Source organism: Schistocerca nitens, chromosome 5, assembly GCF_023898315.1.
Source record: "Schistocerca nitens isolate TAMUIC-IGC-003100 chromosome 5, iqSchNite1.1, whole genome shotgun sequence".
NCBI classification, from domain to species: Eukaryota; Metazoa; Arthropoda; class Insecta; order Orthoptera; family Acrididae; genus Schistocerca; species Schistocerca nitens.
In genome coordinates, this window is record NC_064618.1 from 270540097 (window position 1) to 270562411 (window position 22315).

Here is a 22315-nt window from a genome sequence, read left to right on the forward strand (position 1 = left end):
TACATTTTATGGTTTCTATTTCTTGTTGGAGTTCAGTATGTTCGAATGGAAATGTATGGGCTCTGTATAGCATTGATATATATGCAGCTTTTTTGTGGGAGGTGGAACGTGTGGAGGAGTTTGGGATGACGATGTATGTACCAGTAGGTTTTGTACAAATATTGAAAAACATATTTTATTTCAGTTTTGATATTTTAATGTCAAGAAACAGAGAACAGTAACCTAAACGTTCTATATTAACCTAGTTTAAGAACATTTACTCACACTAACAATTTACTGTATGCATAAACGACTCAAAACTGGCAGAAAGCACTCGAAATGCGTTTCGTTATGTTAAATTAAACCTAAAACAAATTCAGTGAATGGTAGCAGAAAACACAAATAAGCAATTATTGCATATAGTCACGGTTCCCAAACGCAGGCAGTAAGGCAGCAAGTAAATAAAACTGTGTTTTAAAAACATTTTATATGTTTCTTTCACTAAATTACCGTGTAAATTTCATTAGAATGAAAATTCTATAAATGGTACTAGCAAAACATCGTGCTTTATGATATCCACTATGTTTTATGGAGCTATGTCCACTAAGCCATTCCCTTATATATCCAAAATCTCTTGTATATTTTAGATACGTCCTTTAAATATGATTGTCAGGTTCGGGAACAGCAATTTTCTTACGGTGATCAATACGTAACAAAGTGATCGCTGCTGTACAAGGGATGATTTTTAACCAGAGTTGCGAGGGTCACCTGCCAGCATGTGACTGGTTTGCTACGTAAGAATTTTACGTAAATCATACCTCATCTTGAACAGAGCATTACTAGAAAAAGATGGATAACTCGGTTGCCTTGTTTCCTTGTTCCCGTATGTGGAAGTTGTGGCCCTCAATTCTTTTCCCATAAAATGACATAATTAACACCATCGTATTTCTACGAGTCGCATCCTGCTTTCGGTGACTATGAACTTATGCCACTCGTTACATATACTGCATCATCTTTTTAATACAGTGTCTCTACTTCCATCTCTTGTCTCTTTTAACAAGTTATTAATTTAGACTTCAATAGATAACATCCTCCAGGACGCATAAAAAGTCTAGAAGTGAAAAATGCTGAAACTACTACGCCACAATTGCGAGAAGCCATAATTGAGATGATCCCCTCAAATCGCATGTTTATCTCGTTGTCCTGTTCCTTCCTCCTTTCCTCTCCCTGGGCCAGATGGATTGCTCCTGCAAACTAACACGAAAGCCTGTGCTAAGCTAAAGTTTTCTCATCGATAAAGCGACAATTAGCTACCTACATCAGCAAACACACAAACCATACAACCACTGCATTTTGATAAAAAATTTAAGACACTGCAGTGTGTCGCTTCTTCTAGCGTACGGTAATTGCTAGTGCAGAGTTCAATCATAGTGCTTCAAGTATTGTCTCCGTTGTTAATAACTGGCCATATTCCATCACTAAAGGCACCGCTGGATAAATTATGCCTCGATGTTACGCCTCCAGAAGCACCTGTGTGTAATCCGGGTATGATGCATAATTGTAGGATCTTAAAAATATTCCATCTTAATATGGGGAACTTTCATGTTGTGCTTATTTATATTTTGAGTTCATCTCACGTAAACGTATTCAGTTAAATAACCTCCGTCATCGTCTTGACACACTATTCACAACAGAAGTCTCGTGAGTACACGACGGAGTGTACAAATTAGTGAAAAGACCGTAACTCACTGATGCAGTTCACGCCACGGGGGTTATGCTTTCATTAGAAGGTTGGCAGTGATTTACCAGGCATGGCCCTATTTTTGGTGGAAAACATGTGCCTTCCTTTGGAAACTGAACTGGCCAACACAGACAGTTAAAGGGGGATCTACAGGTTAACAGGGACACCGAACCACAAAGAAACGGTAGTTTTTCAAGTTTTCATATTGTTGCCTACAGTGAAAGAAACGAGAACCAAAATGAATACTGGCACTCATTTATATAGGCTAAACCCACTGAACAAAAAGTAAGACATCCCCAGGAGATATCAGACTAATACAGTGCAATGCTACCTCTCCCATGAAGATTTCAATTCGACGAGGAAGAGGTTATGCCATATCCAGATGAGCCCACTCGTTGATCTGTACAGCTACCACATGTTGTGAAAGCTATATCGCAACCCACTGTTAAAAACAGTTCCTGGCATTTCCTCTAGGATTAGTATCTGGCGATTTGTGGGCCATCTTGGTGTCGCAGGGTGTAAGAGAGTTGGTCAACCAGGAACGTATGCATCCACGTCTCTGAACACGTCTCTTGTCGTCTTCGACGACAAATAATCCACAGCGCACTCATCATCAGGTTATAGATGAAAGGATGATACCTGGGCGTAGAGAAATATGAAACCACATTCGTTCCATGTTCATAGTAACCAGATGATGTGGGCCTAAAATATAGTATAAATAACACTCACAGAAGAACTGCATCTTCTCCACATTGCGTATGTAACACATCACGGGGACATCGGTACACTGGATGCCTCGCATCCTTTGAGAAAAAGACGACATTACGGTTCATTGAACTGCAGTACACGCCTCCAGTCGGGTACTGTCCGTTTCTGTGTTGTTTGGCACACTGAGGATGTGCAACTTAATTTTTCGATGTGAGCAGTTGCTTTTTGCGATAAATCCTACTCTAAATGTCATTTGCACGAAGTTCACTTTGCATCGTTCACTGATTGCGATGGGCCTTCAGGCATTGACAGCAGCAACCCCTGTTCTCTGAAAATGTTTGTATTGACAAGGCATGACTTTCGTCTCTCGTCCCAGTCGGTTAGTATATGTTTGACAACTGTATTTAGGCCGTGTTACATGGGAGCGGTACAGTAGTCCCTGTAAGTACGTTGATTCACCAGCAAACCGTGCACCTTGTGAGCGAGTGGGTTGCTAGTCTGTCATTCTGCGCAATGGATTAATCTGAGATGTACCCTTTACACTGTGGCTCCTGCAAGATGCAATTTCCACCTCCACATTACTACAGAAGTCAGACAGACGCTCCTAACGTTCTAAAGAGAAATGCCTGAAGAACTTTCAGCAATAAATATCTTCTGGAGTCATCCGCTGTAAGGAAATGACACAAAAATTCACAAAATTTCTTACGTAACTAGTGGGATACTTAGGTACTGGAGTAGTGCTAGTTAGTGTAAGAAAAACATGAAACTAACGAAAATTATTATTTATTTGGCAAAAATTCCGAGAAATCACAATGGCACTTTTAGTTATGAATTGAACACGTTGTTTCTGGGTTCTTTTCAGAATGTGAAGTTACCTCTTAAGGATAGCATTCGCTAATGAAATTTCTATACAAAGTTTAAGATTGTTATTGACTTGGCAGAATGGCTGAGAGCCGCGCCTACACAACTTGTATAATTATCGGTTAGAATGTTGCTAGGTACGGTCAAGGCTGTCGCGTGTGAAACGCAGAGAAGTGTATTATTGTGGAGGAAATATAGGGCTCGCAAGAGCTGTAGCGTACAATACCATAAGCTGCGATGACTGCTGTCTGAGCCGCTCGCTGCTCTCGTTCTGTCTGGATTGACCTTCGCCAATCAAACTCTCCCTATGACTTGATGAAGGCAAGGACTCCTATTCGCCCCTAGTCTAACTATTGGCATGGTACTCCAGTCAGATAACCAGTCCACCGCAATGCCACTAAAAAATTCGCTCGCAGGCGTTTAACTATAACTCTGTCCGTTCACACTGCACAATAAGTGTGTCGGCCAACACAGTGAACAACGTTTAATCGCAAGGACTCAATATAGAGACGCACTTTGATTCGCTCTCGGCAGAGGTGCTCTCCCAGTGAAGTACTGAGGAGAGACTTGTTCCTCGCTCTTTGAGTACACGTACAAGTGCCTACACTCTCATTATGTGTTCTCGCTCCAAGAGCGACAACAGAACAGCCTTTCTCCATGCCAGACGTGAAGGGGTATATCTTTCGGTCTCTTCCATTACTCCTTCAGCTCAAGGCATCAGTACTATCGTCTGGCAATCAGCATTGCTCTTCTAAACCGGGAGAATGACGTTTCGTTTAAGGCGCCTAATCCGGAAATCTGTAGTATCGTCGTTTGGTCTTTGTTGTCTCCCTGTGAAAATCGCTGAAACTGCGTGCTATGTGTAAAGAATGCGTAGGCTGGCCACTCCCACACAATGTAGCGGAATTTGCTTTTAAGCCGAACACGGGGTCGTCCTTTCACTCGGGCAAACGCTGTCTGCTCTACGGGCAGTCACCGGCCGACGTAGATGGGTTGGGACCAGCCTCCTGGCGTGCGGTTGCCTCTCTGGACTAAAAGCTCCTGTGACCGTCGTGTCTGGAATGTATGTGTGTACGCCAGCCTCGAGTATTTCAACCACGGTGCGCTTGCTTGTTATTTGCATATTGTTTACATGAATTCATACAACATTGACTTCATCTTATCAAGTTTGGGTTCGAATGAAGCGTCTTGATGTGCGGAATATGATTCTGAGGGCGGAATATGTAAGAAATGGAGGTCAGGGGACCACGACGTCTTACAACCTCCATTCATGGTATATTCATTAGTGCACCTAAACACGAAAGCTCTATTTTACATTCTGTTACAACACTAAGTCGACCCATCTCACTGCTCAGATCCCGTACAACCGCCAGACACGTACACACTACTGTCATGGCCTCCTACAACGATGGAGAGTCATATGGTCGCTGGTACCAGTTCTACAAAATAAAAAAAAAAAAAAAGAGATAGAAATCAATAGATATGATTTACGTGTACAGACAAACAAATCATTGCAATTTGCAATTTCAGTGAAATTGGATGTTACAGAAGAGAAAGAGCTTCACATATTGAAGAAGACTATAATGCGTTGGTTCACCTCTGACCACACAGCAAGCAGCTATTCACCCTGGTAATGATTGGTATAATGGGAGTAGGATTCGTAATGAATAGGAAGGTAGGGCAGAAAGAGTGTTACTTGAACAGTTCAGTGATAGGGTTCTACTTCTCAGAATCGACAGCAAACCAACACCGACAACGATAGTTTAGGTATACATGCCGACGACGCCAGCTGAAGATGAAGAGACGGAGAAAGTATATGAGGATACTGATAGGGAGATAGGAATCTAATAGTCATGGGGGACTGGAATGCAGTTGGAGGGGAAGGAGCAGTAGAAAAATTACAGGAGAATATGGACTTTGGACAAGGAATTAGAGAGGAGAAAGACTAATTGAGTTCTATAATAAATTTCAGCTAGTAATAGCGAATACTTTGTTCAATAATCGCGATAGGAGGCGGTATACATGGGAAAGGTTGGCTGATACGGGAAGGTATCAGTTAAATCACATCATGGTCAGACAGAGAGTCCGAAATCAGATATTGGATTGCAAGGTGTACCCGGAAGCAAATTATACTCAGATCACAATATAGTAGTCATGAAGAGTAGGCTGAAGTTTAAGAAATTAGTCAGGAAGAAACAACACGCAAAGAAGTGGGATACAGAGGTAATAAGGAATGACGAGATAGGGTTGAAGTTCTCTAAACGTATAGATACAGCAATAAGCAATAGCTCAGTAAGCAGAACAGTTGAGTAGGAATGTACATCTCCATAAAGGGCTATCACAGAAGTTGGAAAGGAAAACATAGGTACACAGATGGTAACTGCGAAGAAAACATGTGTAACACAAGAAATACTTCAGCTGATCGAAAGGAGGAAGCACAAAAATGTTCCGGGAAACTCAGGAATTCAGAAATATAAATCTCTGAGGAATGAAATAAATAGGAAGTGCAGGGAAGCTAACATGTAATGGCCAATTGAAAAATGTGAAGGAAACGAAAAAGAAATGATTGTCGGAAGGACAGACTCAGCATACAGGAATGTCAAAACAACATTGGTGTCATTAAAAGCAAGAGTAGTAACACTAAGAGAGGAACGGGAATTCCACTGTTAAAAAATACAAAAGAGAGAGCGGATGGGTGGGAAGAATACACTGAAAGCCTCTAAGAGGGGGGAGATTTGTCTGATGTGGTAGAAAGAAACAGAAGAATGTAAAAGAAGATTGAGGATGTGCCAGATGACGGCTAGTTTGCCTTTAGAAAAGGTAAAGGCACAAGAGAGGCATTGCTGACGTTGCTGTTGATGATGGAAGCAAGACTAAAGAAAAATCAAGGTACGTTCACAGGATTGTCGACATGCAAAAAAGTTCGACAGTGTAAAATGATGCACGATGTTCGAAATTCTGAGAAAAATAGGGGTAAGCTATAGGGAGAGACGGGTAATATACAATACGTACAAGAGATAATAGGGGATAAAGAAGTATGTAAGTTAGGGCTGTAGTCCTTCGTCCCTACTGTTCAATCTCTAAATCGAAAAAACGATGATGGAAATCGTAGAGAGGTTTAGAAATGGAATTAAAATTCAAAGTGAAATGTTATCAGTGATACGATTCGCTGATGAAATTGCTATTCTGAGGGAAAGTGAAGAAGAATTACATGATCTCCTAAATGGAATGAAGACTGTAATGAGTACAGAATATGCATTGAGTGTAAATCGGAGAAAGACGAAAGTAATGAGAAGTAGCAGAAGCTAGAACACCAAGAAACATAACATCAGGATTGACGGTCACGAAGGAGATGAAGTTAAGGAATTATGCTACACAGGCAGCAAAATAACCAATGACAGATGGAGAAAGAAGGAAATCAAATGCAGAATAGAGAAGTCTGCTAGTATCAAACACAGGCCTTAACTTGAGGAAGAAATTTCTGAGAAAGTACGTCTAGAGTACAGCATGGTAGGGTAGTGAAACACGGACTGTGGGAAAACACGAACGGAAGAGAATCGAAGCATTTGAGGTGTGGTGCTACAGACGAATGTTGAAAATTACGTGGACTGATAAGGGAAGAAATGAGGAGGTTCTGCGCAGAATCGGAGAGAAAGGAATATGTAGAAAACACTGATAAGGAGAAGGGACAGCACGTCGGGACATCTGTTAAGGTATGAGGGAATGACTTCTTAGTACTAGAGGGGACTGTAGAGGGCAAAAATTCTAAGAAAGAGATTGGAATACATCCAGCAAATAATTGAGGACGTAGGTTGCAAGTGCTACTCTGAGATGAAGTGGTTGGGTCGGGAAAGAAATTCGTCACTGGCCGCATCAAACCAGTCAGAAAACTGATGACCCCGAAAAAACTGATTGACGGAGTTGTTGGATGATACGTTGCCAAATTCTGTTCAACTGGTGCGTTAGATCGACAAAATCTCGAGATTGTTGTAGGGCCCTGCCCATAACGCCCCTAAAGTTCTCAATTAGGGCGAAATGAGGTGACCTTCCTGACCAAGGTATGGCTTGACAAGCACGAAGACAAGCAGTAGAAACTCTTGCCGTATGCGGGTGGGCTTTATCACGCTGAAATGTAAGCTGAGCATAGCTTATCGTGAAGCCAGCAAATCGGGGCGCAGAATTTCGTCGATGAACGGCTATGATGTAAGGGTGCCTCGAATGACAGCCAACGGGGTCCTGCTATTAAAAGAATGGCAGCCTAGACAATCAGTCCGGGCTGTCGGCTCGTGTTGGGGGCGAGAGTCAGGTTGGCATCCCACCGCCGTCCAGGACATCTCCAGTCACGTCTTCGGCCTGGAACTGTGCAGTGAACTTATCAACTATGTAGGAATTTCAAGGAAAGCTCGTCCGGCGAACTGCACATTGCAGTAAATGAGTGAAAATCTATATGCTGTAAATGAGAATGCTTCAGGTTAGTGTTTACTTTTATTGATAACGATTACAATAATAAATTTATTGTTGCCACTAAATAAAATGTCGTGTGGCTAGGTCCTCACGTCGGGTAGACCGTTCGCCGGGTGCAAGTCTTTCGATTAGACGCCACTTCGCCGACTTGCACGTCGTTGAGGGTGAAATGATGATGATATGATGATTAGGACAACACAACACCCTGAGCGGATAAAATCTCCGACTCAGCCGGGAATCGAACCCGGGCCCTTAGGATTTACAGTCTGTCACGCTGACCACTTTTTTTTCCTCATTTTGTTCGTTTTCGTTCGTTGCATCTTCTCGGGGCGGACGTCGTAAGACATCTGTTTAACTTCGTCGTTGATCCATTACCTCAGTTTTTCTTTTTTTTATTACAGAGGATAGCTAACCTCAGACCGAACACACTGAGCTCCCGTGTCGGCGTCCACACAGCTACCGTCTTTTGGCAGTAAAGTTGTTGGGTCAGTCAAAATCTACATTCAAAAAACTTACGGTATAGAAGAGAATAATTGAAATAAAAATGATATTCGAGTTATTTTGTTCCTATATGTGTTATGACAACGTATTCATCCGAATGCACAGATCGCAATAATAATGAAACGGAAGTCTCTTTCAGTCAATGACTCATACCTCATACGGTGCTTTATACTTACATGTATGTTCTCACCTTGAAAATACGGGCAAGGTGAACATCGCATCCATGTTGTCGAAGCATTCTCAATAGCCTTAGTGGAGTGGTCTGCCATCAATATGCAACATACCTGTTCCCAAAAAAATTCCACATTTTATGGCCGGCCCCATAGATTTCTTTTTAGGGTCGACATATACAGTGGTCATAAAAGTGCAACTTTCTGATCCAGAAACACGTTTTGAAATGAATACTTTAGTTTGTTTGTAACGTAATTATAGCGGAAGCAATCCTGTTTTGTAACGTGAGGGGACTATACGTGCAGTCTGTGGCAACAGTGTCACTGCCGGCCGGGGTGGCCAAGCGGTTCTAGATGCTACAGTCTAGAACCGCTCGATCGCTACGGTTGCAGGTTCGAATCCTGCCTCGAGCATGGATGTGTGTGATGCCCTTGGGTTAGTTAGGTTCTGAGTAGTTCTAAGTTCTAGGGGACTGATGACCGCAGAAGTTAAGTCCCATAGTGCTCAGAGCCATTTGAGCCATTTGAACAGTGTCACCTGTAAACATTGCAGTACTTGTCCCCTGTGCCATCACGAGAGTTGTGCTGCTTCAGGTCGGTTTGGGCAACAATACCATACGATCAGAGGCTCCGTGTAGGCACTCCTGAGGCAGCGAATGAGGCAGGCGTACGTCGTAGTGAATGTCGCTGTGATTAAAGTACTCTCTAGACTCTGGAATAAGTTTCTAACTGGATGATCAGTTGGGGATCGTTACAGCAGTGGCCGTGGGAGAAAAGCATGCAAGTAAGCAAGTAAGCACCCACATCCCAATGCGACACGTCTACGGCGGCAGTTCCAAATACGTACGGGAGTGCAGCAGTAAACACAAACGATGCGAAATCTCCAAGAGCAGGGATACGTGGCAGAAGACCTCTCAACGCTCCTGCTCTAAATCGGGTTCGGAGAGGACCTTGTATAGTATCGGAACGAACTACTCTTTGTGGACGAGTCAGCACTGGGGCACAAAGCTCCCTTCTGACACCCTTATCAGTGTACTGACGTGAAGGCAATAAGGACAAAGTGTACGCCCCAGACGTATTGTAGACCGCCACGCTTATCAAGGCGGTTCACTCATGTTTTGGGGTAGCATCATGTATGGCCGCAGACATCTCTTGTGCCAATACATGGTAAGATGACTGGTGTGAAATATCGGGACAATATCCTTGCATGCATTGTCGCTCCGTTTGATGACAGTATTGGGGCGGGATTCACGCTGATGGACGACAAAGCGCACCCACCGTCATCGTCGCAGTCTTGTTGTAGGGAAGCAGCCTACTCACGCCGTAGTAAATTCACATCAGTCTTTCCATTGTGTGCCAGCCAGTCCGCGGTAACTAGCTCTGACGTCATAAATGTTTCGCAATACTTTAAAAATCAAATAAATAACCTAAAACATTTCTAGCATGTCAGGAGTAATACTAAATTAATATGTGTTGAAATTCAGTCCGATAACTTTAACCATTTTCGAAATATGGACGTTTTTCTGTAAGAATCATTGGCGCAACAGAAAAGAGCTAGAGACTTAAAAATTTATAATCAGATTCCTTTTTCATAAATATTTAATAGAAACAGACTTCTGGATCCCACAAATTAAGATTTTAGTTGAAATTCAATATTTTCTGGTTTTTGTCTTAAAAATTAAGGAAGCAAGATAGATTAAGTAGGCTAATAAATAAGGCTAGGATGTTTATATTTAAGTAGAATGGAGATCCGCTATAACCATAAAGATATGAGAAGTTTCATTTGAATAACTATAAAACTATAGCGATAGCGTATCTCCAAAGGGCCAGTTCAGAGCTCGTCTACTGCGTGCAGGGTAATTAAATTAATTCTCTCGCCCAAAATATTTAACTTAGCCACGTCAAACTTTTATTATGATTACTTACCTGTGTGTTGAATGCACATTTAAATTGAGAGCTTCATCGGCCATCAGCAAGAGAAGCTATGATTTATTCGGTAACTTAATGTGGTGCTTTACTAGCCGAGCGGCTAGTCGGGAGAGCCGATTTGATCAGGCGTTCCCTTAGCCGTCCGCACCGCGGCTTTATTTATAAGAACGCTGCGCGAGGAAGCAAGGCACCAGTTCTCTCCAGACGCTGAATAACACGCCATCTGTGTCGGGAGTCGCGTCGCGTCGGTATCATTGCTATAGACAGACTCGGATGCTGTATTAAGTTACTCGGGATACACGTAACCATGAAATCATTTTCGAGGGAAGTGTTAATTCTGGGATGACTTTAATTATCGATCTTCAGTCTGCGTATTGTCGTATTTTCACGTGCCGCCGCGGGACAGACATTCTACCATTATTTAACGTGGCGTTTGATGAAACATTATCATCAAATTATGGCGAGCATTCATTTAAATATTTAATTTGGACAGTTATAGTGGCATCAGCGCATTAGACTCTGAACTGCTCTGTTAGTTAGATTGTGTGGATCCCTTTTTTTTCATCTGTGACTTTCAGAATATAGAGAGTTTTTTTTCACGATCGTTTTTGATTATAAATCCCAGACAATCTCCTAATTCCTCAGAGCTATAAGCTGTAGCTGTAAGTGTATTTCTCAGATGAAGTGGGCACTAGGAATTCTAATTACAGGCTTCACGTTTTGCTAATCACTTTCTGGTTGCCAATATTGTAGTTAGAAAGCCAGTGATGAGAACGGCAAAAGACAGCATAAATAATAGGAATATTTTAAACAACAATAATTCCACCCGCCGCCCCACATATGGTTAATCGGCCGGGAAATGCAGTGTTTCTACATTCAAACACATTTATAAACACCATCAAATTCCAACCAGTCGTCCCACATTGTGAACACCTTCCTATTGGGGCATACAAATAGCCAGATGGGATGGACGCATATCTTCAACAAGTGAAAACTCTTGGACTACGCTAAAATGAACGTTTGTCAATAGTACTGTCCCAATAAAGACCGCACGCCGGCCGCTGTGGAGCAATGGAGCAATACCCGCAGTATTATCTTTAAATAAGGAGTATGCCTAACCGTAGTCAAAGTGTCTCCAGTTACGAAAGGGGCAATTACTTCATAAACAACGTGTTATGCTTGATTTTAGTCAGACGAAACTGTAGTGTCTGCAGTGGAATCTTTATTAAGGTTTTTAATCATTCTTTTTTCTGTTTATCAATTGGAAATGTGTTTATCTTCTTTACTTTGTTTTATTTCCTAGTATGTCCACTATTGACAATAAAGCAGTATGCAACATTTATTTTGACCACTTTAGCTTGACTTAACGTTTGGGTCAAAACTTCTAAGATCGAACAGGTCTGTAATGCAGATCACTCAACTTGGTGAGCCCACTGATAGACATCGAGGACACCATGTACTGTTCTGTTCTGGAGGGGAGGGAAGTCAAGCCATAGTTCGTTATTGTCCTTCCGTCACTTCCATACCCAAATCTAACTTGCCATGACTCTCACATACAACGTGCCACAGAAGTCTGCAGTATTAATAACAATGACAATAAGTCATCTAAAACTTCTTATTATAATACTATAAGTTGCTCATTTACTGTAAAATATACAAAGTGTTTTTACATAAGATCATAATTTATTTATCTCAGTGCTTAGGGCATAAGTGAAACAAAGTATGTAATGTCTCCCCATTACGGAATGTAGACAATGTGGCATATGGAGGTCTGGATAAGTTCTGGAAGCGTGGACGGATAGTCAAAATAGGAAATCCGGTTTTGAGTCCCAGTCTAGTACAAACTTTCTTGTGTCACTAATAGGTGTTACATTTAGACGCAATACAGCTAATGCCAAAGAATTCGCAATCAGGAAATAAATTTATTAGTAAAAACAGTAAAGCAGTCATCAGTTCGAGGGGTGACAGGGAATCGAACCCTAGACCTTCGGATTTGTAGTGTACCACTTTATCACCCTTTTTCCTCTGAAGCGTTAGCTATGATTGATCTCGCTTATGTGAGAGCTTCAAAGTTCGTCTTTTCGGAGGAATTTTGTCCTGTTTATTAGTTGTCTGCTTTCTGCTTCTCTTAAATTTGGAAGGGCCAAAGACGTAAGTAGCTTGGTTTGCAAATAAAGTGATCTGGAGTGTAATAGAAGTAATAAAAATAAAACTCATAGTTTTTCGTCTGCCGTCTCTTCAGGTGTATACCTGGAGTGACCAGGTGATGGTATTACTGAAGTAAAACTCTTGAACACAAGACCACTGAGCAGAGAAATACCTAGCATTTGAAAAGTATCTGTACCGAAGTTTGAGAAACACCTGTGTCATGTAATTGATTTAAGAATTACAATAGTAACTATCACTCGCAACTAAGGCAGCGATGAAATTTACACAACATGAAATCAAAGTTTCAAAAAAATGGTTCAAATGGTTCTGAGCACTATGGGACTCAACTGCTGAGGTCATTAGTCCCCTAGAACTCAGAACTAGTTAAACCTAACTAACCTAATGACATCACAAACATCCATGCCCGAGGCTGGATTCGAACCTGCGACCGTAGCGGTCTCGCGGTTCCAGGCTGCAGCGCCTTTAACCGCACGGCCACTTCGGCCGGCATCAAAGTTTCCTCTCTTCATTATCAGCACTACATTTACTACTACAACTACGACCGCAAGTCTACTGACTATCGTATGCCGGCCGAAGTGGCCGCGCGGTTCTGGCGCTGCAGTCTGGAACCGCGAGACCGCTACGGTCGCAGGTTCGAATCCTGCCTCGGGCATGGATGTGTGTGATGTCCTTAGGTTAGTTAGGTTTAACTAGTTCTAAGTTCTAGGGGACTAATGACCTCAGCAGTTGAGTCCCATAGTGCTCAGAGCCATTTGAACCATTTGACTATCGTATGCGAGTGCGTAAATATGGGGAATGATGTTTCATTATGACATTTCCGCCAACGTTAGGGAAGTTAGACGTTCCGTTATTTATTTTCTCATTAGAGGTTCTTTCCATGTCTGTCTTTCCTTGCAGTTGCTTGCTTGCTGGTTCTGCCTGTGAATTCAGCGAAAACGTCGGATTTGTTGATGGCAGCCAACCTTCGAGTGTGCTCTTTTATGTGGCTGGAAGGCCGTCTGCAGACGACCAGGCTGCAAGCCCTTCCACGCTATCGCTCAAACAATCGAAAAGTTTCTCTCTCTTTTATTATGTTACGTTTTGCAAGCCTGTAAAGTCAGGATCGCACATGAAATATTTTTAATTTGGATTGATTACTAGTTTCGGCTAACAATCGTGCTGGTTTCAGACCTTAAAACGTTCTTGATTACTGTTGGTGCCATTATGGCTTCACACACAAAGTCTTTCTCAAAATGACAACTTCCATAGATGACATAATTAAGAACAGTTCGTCGTCGTCGGAGGCCAGTGTAATTGAACGATGCTCATAAAACAAAGAAGACGTTATACCGTTACAGCTTAGTAACTGACACAATCGGTATTTACGTCACTTCGTGTGTGATGATCTCTATTAGGAATTGATCTAAATACTGATCGTGCCAGTTACTAAGTAGTAACGGCGTAACTCATTTGTTCTATGACCATCATTCAACTACACTTTTCACTGACGAGGAACAGCTGTTTTTAATTATGTCATGTACGGATGGTGTAATTTTAAGTAAGATTTTGTGGGTAAAGTAGTAACATTAATCAAGAATGTTTCATGATCTGAAGATGACTAGCTTGTTACTCAAAACTACACTCCTGGAAATGGAAAAAAGAACACATTGACACCGGTGTGTCAGACCCACCATACTTGCTCCGGACACTGCGAGAGGGCTGTACAAGCAATGATCACACGCACGGCACAGCGGACACACCAGGAACCGCGGTGTTGGCCGTCGAATGGCGCTAGCTGCGCAGCATTTGTGCACCGCCGCTGTCAGTGTCAGTCAGTTTGCCGTGGCATACGGAGCTCCATCGCAGTCTTTAACACTGGTAGCATGCCGCGACAGCGTGGACGTGAACCGTATGCGCAGTTGACGGACTTTGAGCGAGGGCGTATAGTGGGCATGCGGGAGGCCGGGTGGACGTACCGCCGAATTGCTCAACACGTGGGGCGTGAGGTCTCCACAGTACATCGATGTTGTCGCCAGTGGTCGGCGGAAGGTGCACGTGCCCGTCGACCTGGGACCGGACCGCAGCGACGCACGGATGCACGCCAAGACCGTAGGATCCTACGCAGTGCCGTAGGGGACCGCACCGCCACTTCCCAGCAAATTAGGGACACTGTTGCTCCTGGGGTATCGGCGAGGACCATTCGCAACCGTCTCCATGAAGCTGGGCTACGGTCCCGCACACCGTTAGGCCGTCTTCCGCTCACGCCCCAACATCGTGCAGCCCGCCTCCAGTGGTGTCGTGACAGGCGTGAATGGAGGGACGAATGGAGACGTGTCGTCTTCAGCGATGAGAGTCGCTTCTGCCTTGGTGCCAATGATGGTCGTATGCGTGTTTGGCGCCGTGCAGGTGAGCGCCACAATCAGGACTGCATACGACCGAGGCACACAGGGCCAACACCCGGCATCATGGTGTGGGGAGCGATCTCCTACACTGGCCGTACACCACTGGTGATCGTCGAGGGGTCACTGAATAGTGCACGGTACATCCAAACCGTCATCGAACCCATCGTTCTACCATTCCTAGACCGGCAAGCGAACTTGCTGTTCCAACAGGACAATGCACGTCCGCATGTATCCCGTGTCACCCAACGTGCTCTAGAAGGTGTAAGTCAACTACCCTGGCCAGCAAGATCTCCGGATCTGTCCCCCATTGAGCATGTTTGGGACTGGATGAAGCGTCGTCTCACGCGGTCTGCACGTCCAGCACGAACGCTGGTCCAACTGAGGCGCCAGGTGGAAATGGCATGGCAAGCCGTTCCACAGGACTACATCCAGCATCTCTACGATCGTCTCCATGGGAGAATAGCAGCCTGCATTGCTGCGAAAGGTGGATATACACTGTACTAGTGCCGACATTGTGCGTGCTCTGTTGCCTGTGTCGATGTGCCTGTGGTTCTGTCAGTGTGATCATGTGATGTATCTGACCCCAGGAATGTGTCAATAAAGTTTCCCCTTCCTGGGACAATGAATTCACGGTGTTCTTATTTCAGTTTCCAGGAGTGTAGTAACCAGTTTAAATAAATAAAGTTTCATGTGCGGTCTTGACTTCATGGGTTTTCAATTCCTAACATAATTTAAAAAGGAATGTTACAACATATCACTTATCTCCTGATGGCAATGTCAACAACAATGAGAACCGAAAAAACGTTAAATCTGACATTGTCACCCCGAATGGAACAGTGGCCCATTGATTTTACATTTTGATATTTTATTACCAGTTTAGATCTATATGAGGTATGTCGTTCATTCTAAACTATTATATTATTATTTTATGCTTCCTGTAACAGTTGACAATGACAGTCATGGCTGATGATCCTCTAGATCGAAATCGGTAATAAAATAAGGAAAAAATGTGCAACCAAAGAGCTTAACATTCTGCAAGTAACCGTAAAGCCTTCTGTATTAAATGTAGTTTGGTATTTTCAAAATTTTTTTGTCACTTTCGAGCCACTTCGTCTTCATAGTACGTTATTTTTTGAAAATAACTGCTATATTTTAAATTGATATACCATTAAGTTAAAATTACATGCCTCTACCAAAACGACTTTTTTTCGGGATGAGGTGTGGCATGATTCCCAGAACACCCTTTTCTTTATCCCCCCTAGGACCTCAACTGATGGAGAAATACTCAGAAGTCACTGACTTGACGAATACTTTGATATATTTGCACAGTGAAATAACAGTCACAGCACACCAAGGGATTTAGTTCGTAAACTGTCCATGCTAAGTGGAAGTCCACTGGAGTTCGAAACAGAAGAAGATATTTGAAACAAAATATCCAGGATACAAAGCCAAACTTATTTGGAGTACTCACGAAAGAAGGACGAGTTAAGTTGTAACTACAAGGATGTCTTGAACCCAAATGCAAATCTGGTTGATAAGGTCATATTTTTTTTCACTAAGTTGCATTACGGGACAGTGTCAAACGCATACTGAATTCGAGGAACACAGCATCAGCCTACAAGCCGTTATCTACAGCGGTGGTGTCATGTGTAGCGTTGTGATTAGGGTTGGGATGAAGCGTATATAGCCGGCCGCGGTGGTCTAGCGGTTCTAGGCGCTCAGTCCGGAACCGCGGGACTGCTACGGTCGCAGGTTCGAATCCTGCCTCGGGCATGGATGTGTGTGATTTCCTTAGGTTAGTTAGGTTTAAGTAGTTCTAAGTTCTAGAGGACTGATGATCACAGATGTTAAGTCCCATAGTACTCAGAGCCATTTGAACCATTTTGAAGCGTATATCTCGGGGCAAATTTCATCTTTGGGTAATAGAAGTTACGGTGCGAGAGGATGGATAACGCATGAAAGTGCAGACGAGGTGGATTACGGATGTAGCGGACGAGCAAGGTATCAGGACTGGTGATTAGTAAGTGAAATACTGGACGTCGGAACTGGCATTTGCAATTAAATTGCTAGATCCGAAGATGCTCTAGAAAGAGAAAACGTTATGATAAGTAGATGAGTTGACTGTGATGTGGGTTGGCGAAGACAGGCGAAAGAAGAAGGCAAAAAGAAGTTCATGTCCTTCCAGAATTTCAAGACACTTGCAGAACTTAGGGTAGACGGAGATGCAGGCAACATGGATGAGCAGGAAGAGGGACTTATAGGTGAATGCAATGGTAGAAGGATGTGGACTCCAGATGCTACCTGTTGGTAGATTTACTCGGTTTCGGATTCTATTCTGGGTGAGAAGATGTGCACTCTATGTTAGTTTTTCAACTAGAGTTTGCTTTAAACAATTTACTGTCTTAGTCGGAAGGATGTGGTGGTTATAAGAGAAGAGATAGATGTCTGGAGGACGGAAACGTGTAGTATGACGAAGAGTGGTGGCTCAGCTTTTCTGTGGATTTATGTGAAGATCCTCCGTCATTGGAGGAAGGCACGGGTGAGTTGAATGGTACGTCGAGTTGCTAGACTAGTGGCCTCATCATCTTATTGCAGGAGGTAGTTGGGGGCGATGTTTTGGGGTGTAATGGAGATGATACAAGACAGAGCCTACATGCACGCCTATAGTGGGGGAAATATGTGGGAGAGAAATGCACGGGAGAATGCACGACTGATAGTGTCACAAGTAGGATGGTGGTGAAGGAAGGGTATTCTATGAAGCAGTCTTAGCTTTGTAGCTTGAAGAGCAGTCCAGAAAGCCATACCAGGTCAAGGGCTCTTGGATATCAAAGGAGACAAATATGTCGCATTTTTCGTTATTTAGTTGATGGGAGTTAAGATACATAACGTATAGAAGTTGGTCGGCGATGGAAGAGTTGGGCGAAAGTCACATTGTATGTTAGGAATCAGTAGGTGAGTTGCAAGATGGATATGTTGGGTAAGATGGTTTCAAGAATTTCTGACTTTAGGATGAGGGGTCGGTAGGACGAAGTGAGTGAAGGTGCTTATCAAGTTTCAGGAAGAGCAGAACTTCGGATTTTTCCATAAATGGTTAATAACGTTTGTCGGGAAAAGTATAGTAATGGAGAGCAAGAGTTTCGAGCTAGACTCTGGGACATTCCTTGAGGTGCCGGTAGCCAATTGCATCGTGACCAGGAGCAGTGTTTTACTTTTTAGAGAGTGGTTTTGTAATATCATCAACTGTTATTTGCGGTTTAGTCCTCACCATGCAGTGTTGTGTAAGTCCGGTGCGAAAGTGGGACCTCTAAGTTTGTACGCTTCATACACATAGGGATCCATTGAGTTATCAAAGTTGGGAAAATGAGTTATGGTCCAAGTTAAATTTCACAGCCGAAGCAGATCTCTATTTAATGATCATGACGCCTCCACTTAACGTGCCGCGAGTATCTTCTAGCGCGGCTCGCGCTGCCTGTCAGCCATTAAGCTGTGCCGGTACGTTTGAGTTGTCGTCAGACACAAGAAAGATGAAGGAAAAGAAAAAAGCGAGCACTGCAGAGAGTTGTAGAGCCACGAATAAATGGTGAGTAGGTCAGCAACAGCGGAGATGAAACTCATCTCTGCAGAGAGCCTCTGAGACGGACGAGTCTCCTGGGTAGCGGTGGTGCCCATGGTAGGGAGGCCAGGCCGGCGATGCTTATCTGTGCGGGCTATGCGCGTTGCCAGGCCAGACAATAGGCAATAGCCAGCCGCTAGCGGAGATAGGCCGCTGTGCGTCGCGGCCGCCGAGCGCATTCCGCTTCGGCCCGCATACCTACTCTGCGCCGGCGGCAGTCAAAAAACATTCCCGATTTATACTGAGGGTCCGCCCCACGGTCGATTTCCAAAAGGAACGACAGTAATTAGTTACTCGTTAGTTCTTTACAACGGTGTGCCATCTCCTCTAGTTCGACTTCCTGTGTCAGTACAGGATGACGGCATTACCATCAAAGCGAAGGAAACTTGACAAACAACAAGCCGGAAGTCGAAAACATTTTGAATAATCATTTTTTAAATGTTGTAGAGTAAATAGGATCTAAATGTTCATTAGAAGAAGCAAGGCAGTTAATGGAAGAGGCCTTACCCACACAATTTGATGCAATTGAAATTCCACCCACCCCTCCTTCTAAAATTAGGAAGTTATAATAAACTCTGTCAAGAATAAAAGGTTACATGAAATTGATGGCATTTCCAGCAGGACAATAAGAGCTTGTTCCCAAGAGATAAGTGGGATTCTTAGCCACATATGTAATAGCTCTCTGAAGCAGGGTATTTTCGCAGACAGACTGAAGTATGTCGTTGTTAAACCACTGCATAAGAAAGGCATACGTTTGATGCAAAAACTACCTCCCAAACTCTCTTCTGGCTGTCTTATCAAAAATTCTTGAAAAAGTAATGTATTGTACAGTAGCTTCACACCTTTGTAAATAATAAAGTTTTAACAAAATGTCAGTTTGGTTTCCAGAACGTTTTTCAACGGAAAATGCTGTATATACTTTCACTAATGAAATATTAAATGCTCTGACTAATCTGAAGTCACTTGTTGGAATTTTTTGTGATCTCTCAAAGGCTTTTGATTGTGTAAATCAAGGAATATTTCTAGATAAGCTCAAGTACTGTGATATGAATGGGGCAGCGCTCAAATGGTTTAAATCATACCTAAGTGGAAGAGCGCAGAAAGTTGAAATAAGCTGTTCACATAATATACAAAAAACTGGTGATATCTCAAACTGGGGAACAATCATGAAAGGGGTGCCGCAAGGTTCGGGATTGAGTCCTCTGCTGTTCTTAATATATATTTTTAACTTGCCATCCTATATTCACGAAGGTGCAAAGTTGGTATTTTTGCCGATAATACAAGTATAGTTGTATTGTAAACGATGTTTTTCAGAAAATCATTAAGTGGTTCCCTGCAAGTGGGCTCTCATTAAACTTTGACAAAACACAGTACATACAGTTCCACACAGTAAATGGAATGACATCATTAATAAATATAGACTTCGATCAGAAATCGGTAGCTAAGGTAGAATATTCGAAAATTTTAGGTGTTTGCATTGACGAGGGCTTGAACTGGAAAAACACACACTGAAGATCTGCTGAAACGTTTGAGTTCAGCTACTTATGCTATTAGGGTCATTACAAATTTTGGCGATATACATCTCAGTAAATTAGCTTACTACGCCTATTTTCATTCTCTGATTTCAAATGGTTCAAATGGCTCTGAGCACTATGGGACTTAACAGCTGTGGTCATTAGTCCCCTAGAACTTAGAACTACTTAAACCTAACTAACCTAAGGACATCACACACATCCATGCCCGAGGCAGGATTCGAACCTGCGACCGTAGCAGTCGCGCGGTTCCGGACTGCGCGCCTAGAACTCTCTGATTTCGCATGGCATCATATTCTGGGGTAACTCATCATTGAGTAAAAGAGTGTTCATTGCACAAAAGCGTGTAATTAGAATAATTGCTGGAGCCCATCCAGAATCGTCCTGCAGACACTTATTTAAAGAGCTAGGGATCTTCACTGTAACCTCACAGTATATATATTTACTTATGAAATTTGTTATTAACAATCCGAACGAATTCGAAAGTAATGGCAGTGTACATGGTTACAACACTAGGAGAAAGGTTAAATCTAACTTTGACTCAGAGTGGGGTAAACTATCCTGCCACAAAAGTCTTTGGTCACTTACCTAATAGCATCAAAAGTCTGACAGATAGCCACGTAGCATTTAAAAGGAAATTAAAAGAATTTCTGAATGACAACTCCTTCTACTCATTAGATGAATTTTTGGATAAAGTAAGTGGGCAATTTCCCCATCCCCCACCAAAAAAAAACATTAAAGATATTAAGAGTCATGTAATATTTTGTGTAATGTAATATCTTGGATAGACCCCTTTTATTAACCTGACACGTTTCACATCATTACGAAGTGTCGTATTCATGATCTATGGAACAAGTACTAATCTAATCTAATCTACCCTTGGTCGAGATCGCCGGCCGGATTGGCTGGCGGTTCTAGGCGCTACAGTCTGGAACCGCTCGACCGCTACGGTCGCAGGTTCGAATCCTGCCTCGGGCATGGATGTGTGTGATGTCCTTAGGTTAGTTAGATTTAAGTAGTTCTAAGTTCTAGTGGACTTATGACCTCAGCAGTTGAGTCCCATAGTGCTCAGAGCTATTTGAACCATTTCGTCGAGATCTTGGAGTAGGAATATCTTTGGAACGAACAAAGTGCACTGCGTAACAGTATAATGTCGTTCGTCTTTATTTTGAGCTAAGGCCTAAACTTTTATATTACACTTATTTTTCCCGATTTTGCACATTTATTTGTAATATTAAATAAAAAATCTTTCGTAATGCACTGCAAAATTATTTGTTTAATCGTAAACTGGCTTCGGCGCCTTAGCCCAGGTGACAGCTGAATGACGGAAACACAGGAAAAATGACGTGCGACATACGCAGATTTTATTTACATAGAAGGTGTGAAAATGATGACCTGTGGATTCTGTGATACTTTCCTACGTAAAAACTCGACATTTCATCATTCTTGTATCTTCTGTATAAATAAAATCTGCGTAAGTCGCACGTCATTTAACTTGCGTTTACGGCATTCAATTGACATGTAAAGTTCGCTGGTTAAAATGGTTCTGAGCACTATGGGACTTAACATCGGAGGGCATCAGTCCCTTAGAACTTAGAATTACTAAGGACATCACACATATCGCTGCCCCGAGGCTGGATTCGAACCTGCGACCGTAGAGATCGCGCAGTTCCAGACTGAAGCGCCTAGAACCGCTCGGCCACACCGGCCGGCCTCTAAAGTTGGCCTAAGAAGCCGAAAGCCGCTTCGCGACTATATATATTTCCTATTTAGCATTATTACCATGTTGTGGAAATCAAGAGAGAAAATACAGTTAACATTTATTCATTTCAATAGCAGTGGTGAATATAATACTCGTTGCTGCCATATATTCAAATCGAAATGACTGGAAAAAGGAAAAGTTGCTATTCATAGATACAGACCACAAAGGTCTACTTGTGTTTATCATATCAGTTAGAGTCGCTTAATTCTTCGCTAAAATGAAGACACAATCTGATAAAGAATATCATAAGTCTCATTTATGTGACTGGATGGCCATTGTTACCGTCAGATGAACTAAAGGTGATATACAGGACCTCTCCAGTGGCATGAACTTTCTAATGAGGGTGATAAATGGATTCAGTGTGAAGCGAAGAGTGACGTAAGTACTGAGGAGCAGCTGAAATTGGATTATCGAAAAAGTAAAGGTCCAGTCTGGTGAACACGAAACAGATGAAGTGAAGGAATTCTGCTACCTTGGAAGCAAAGACGAAGTAAGAAGCAGACTA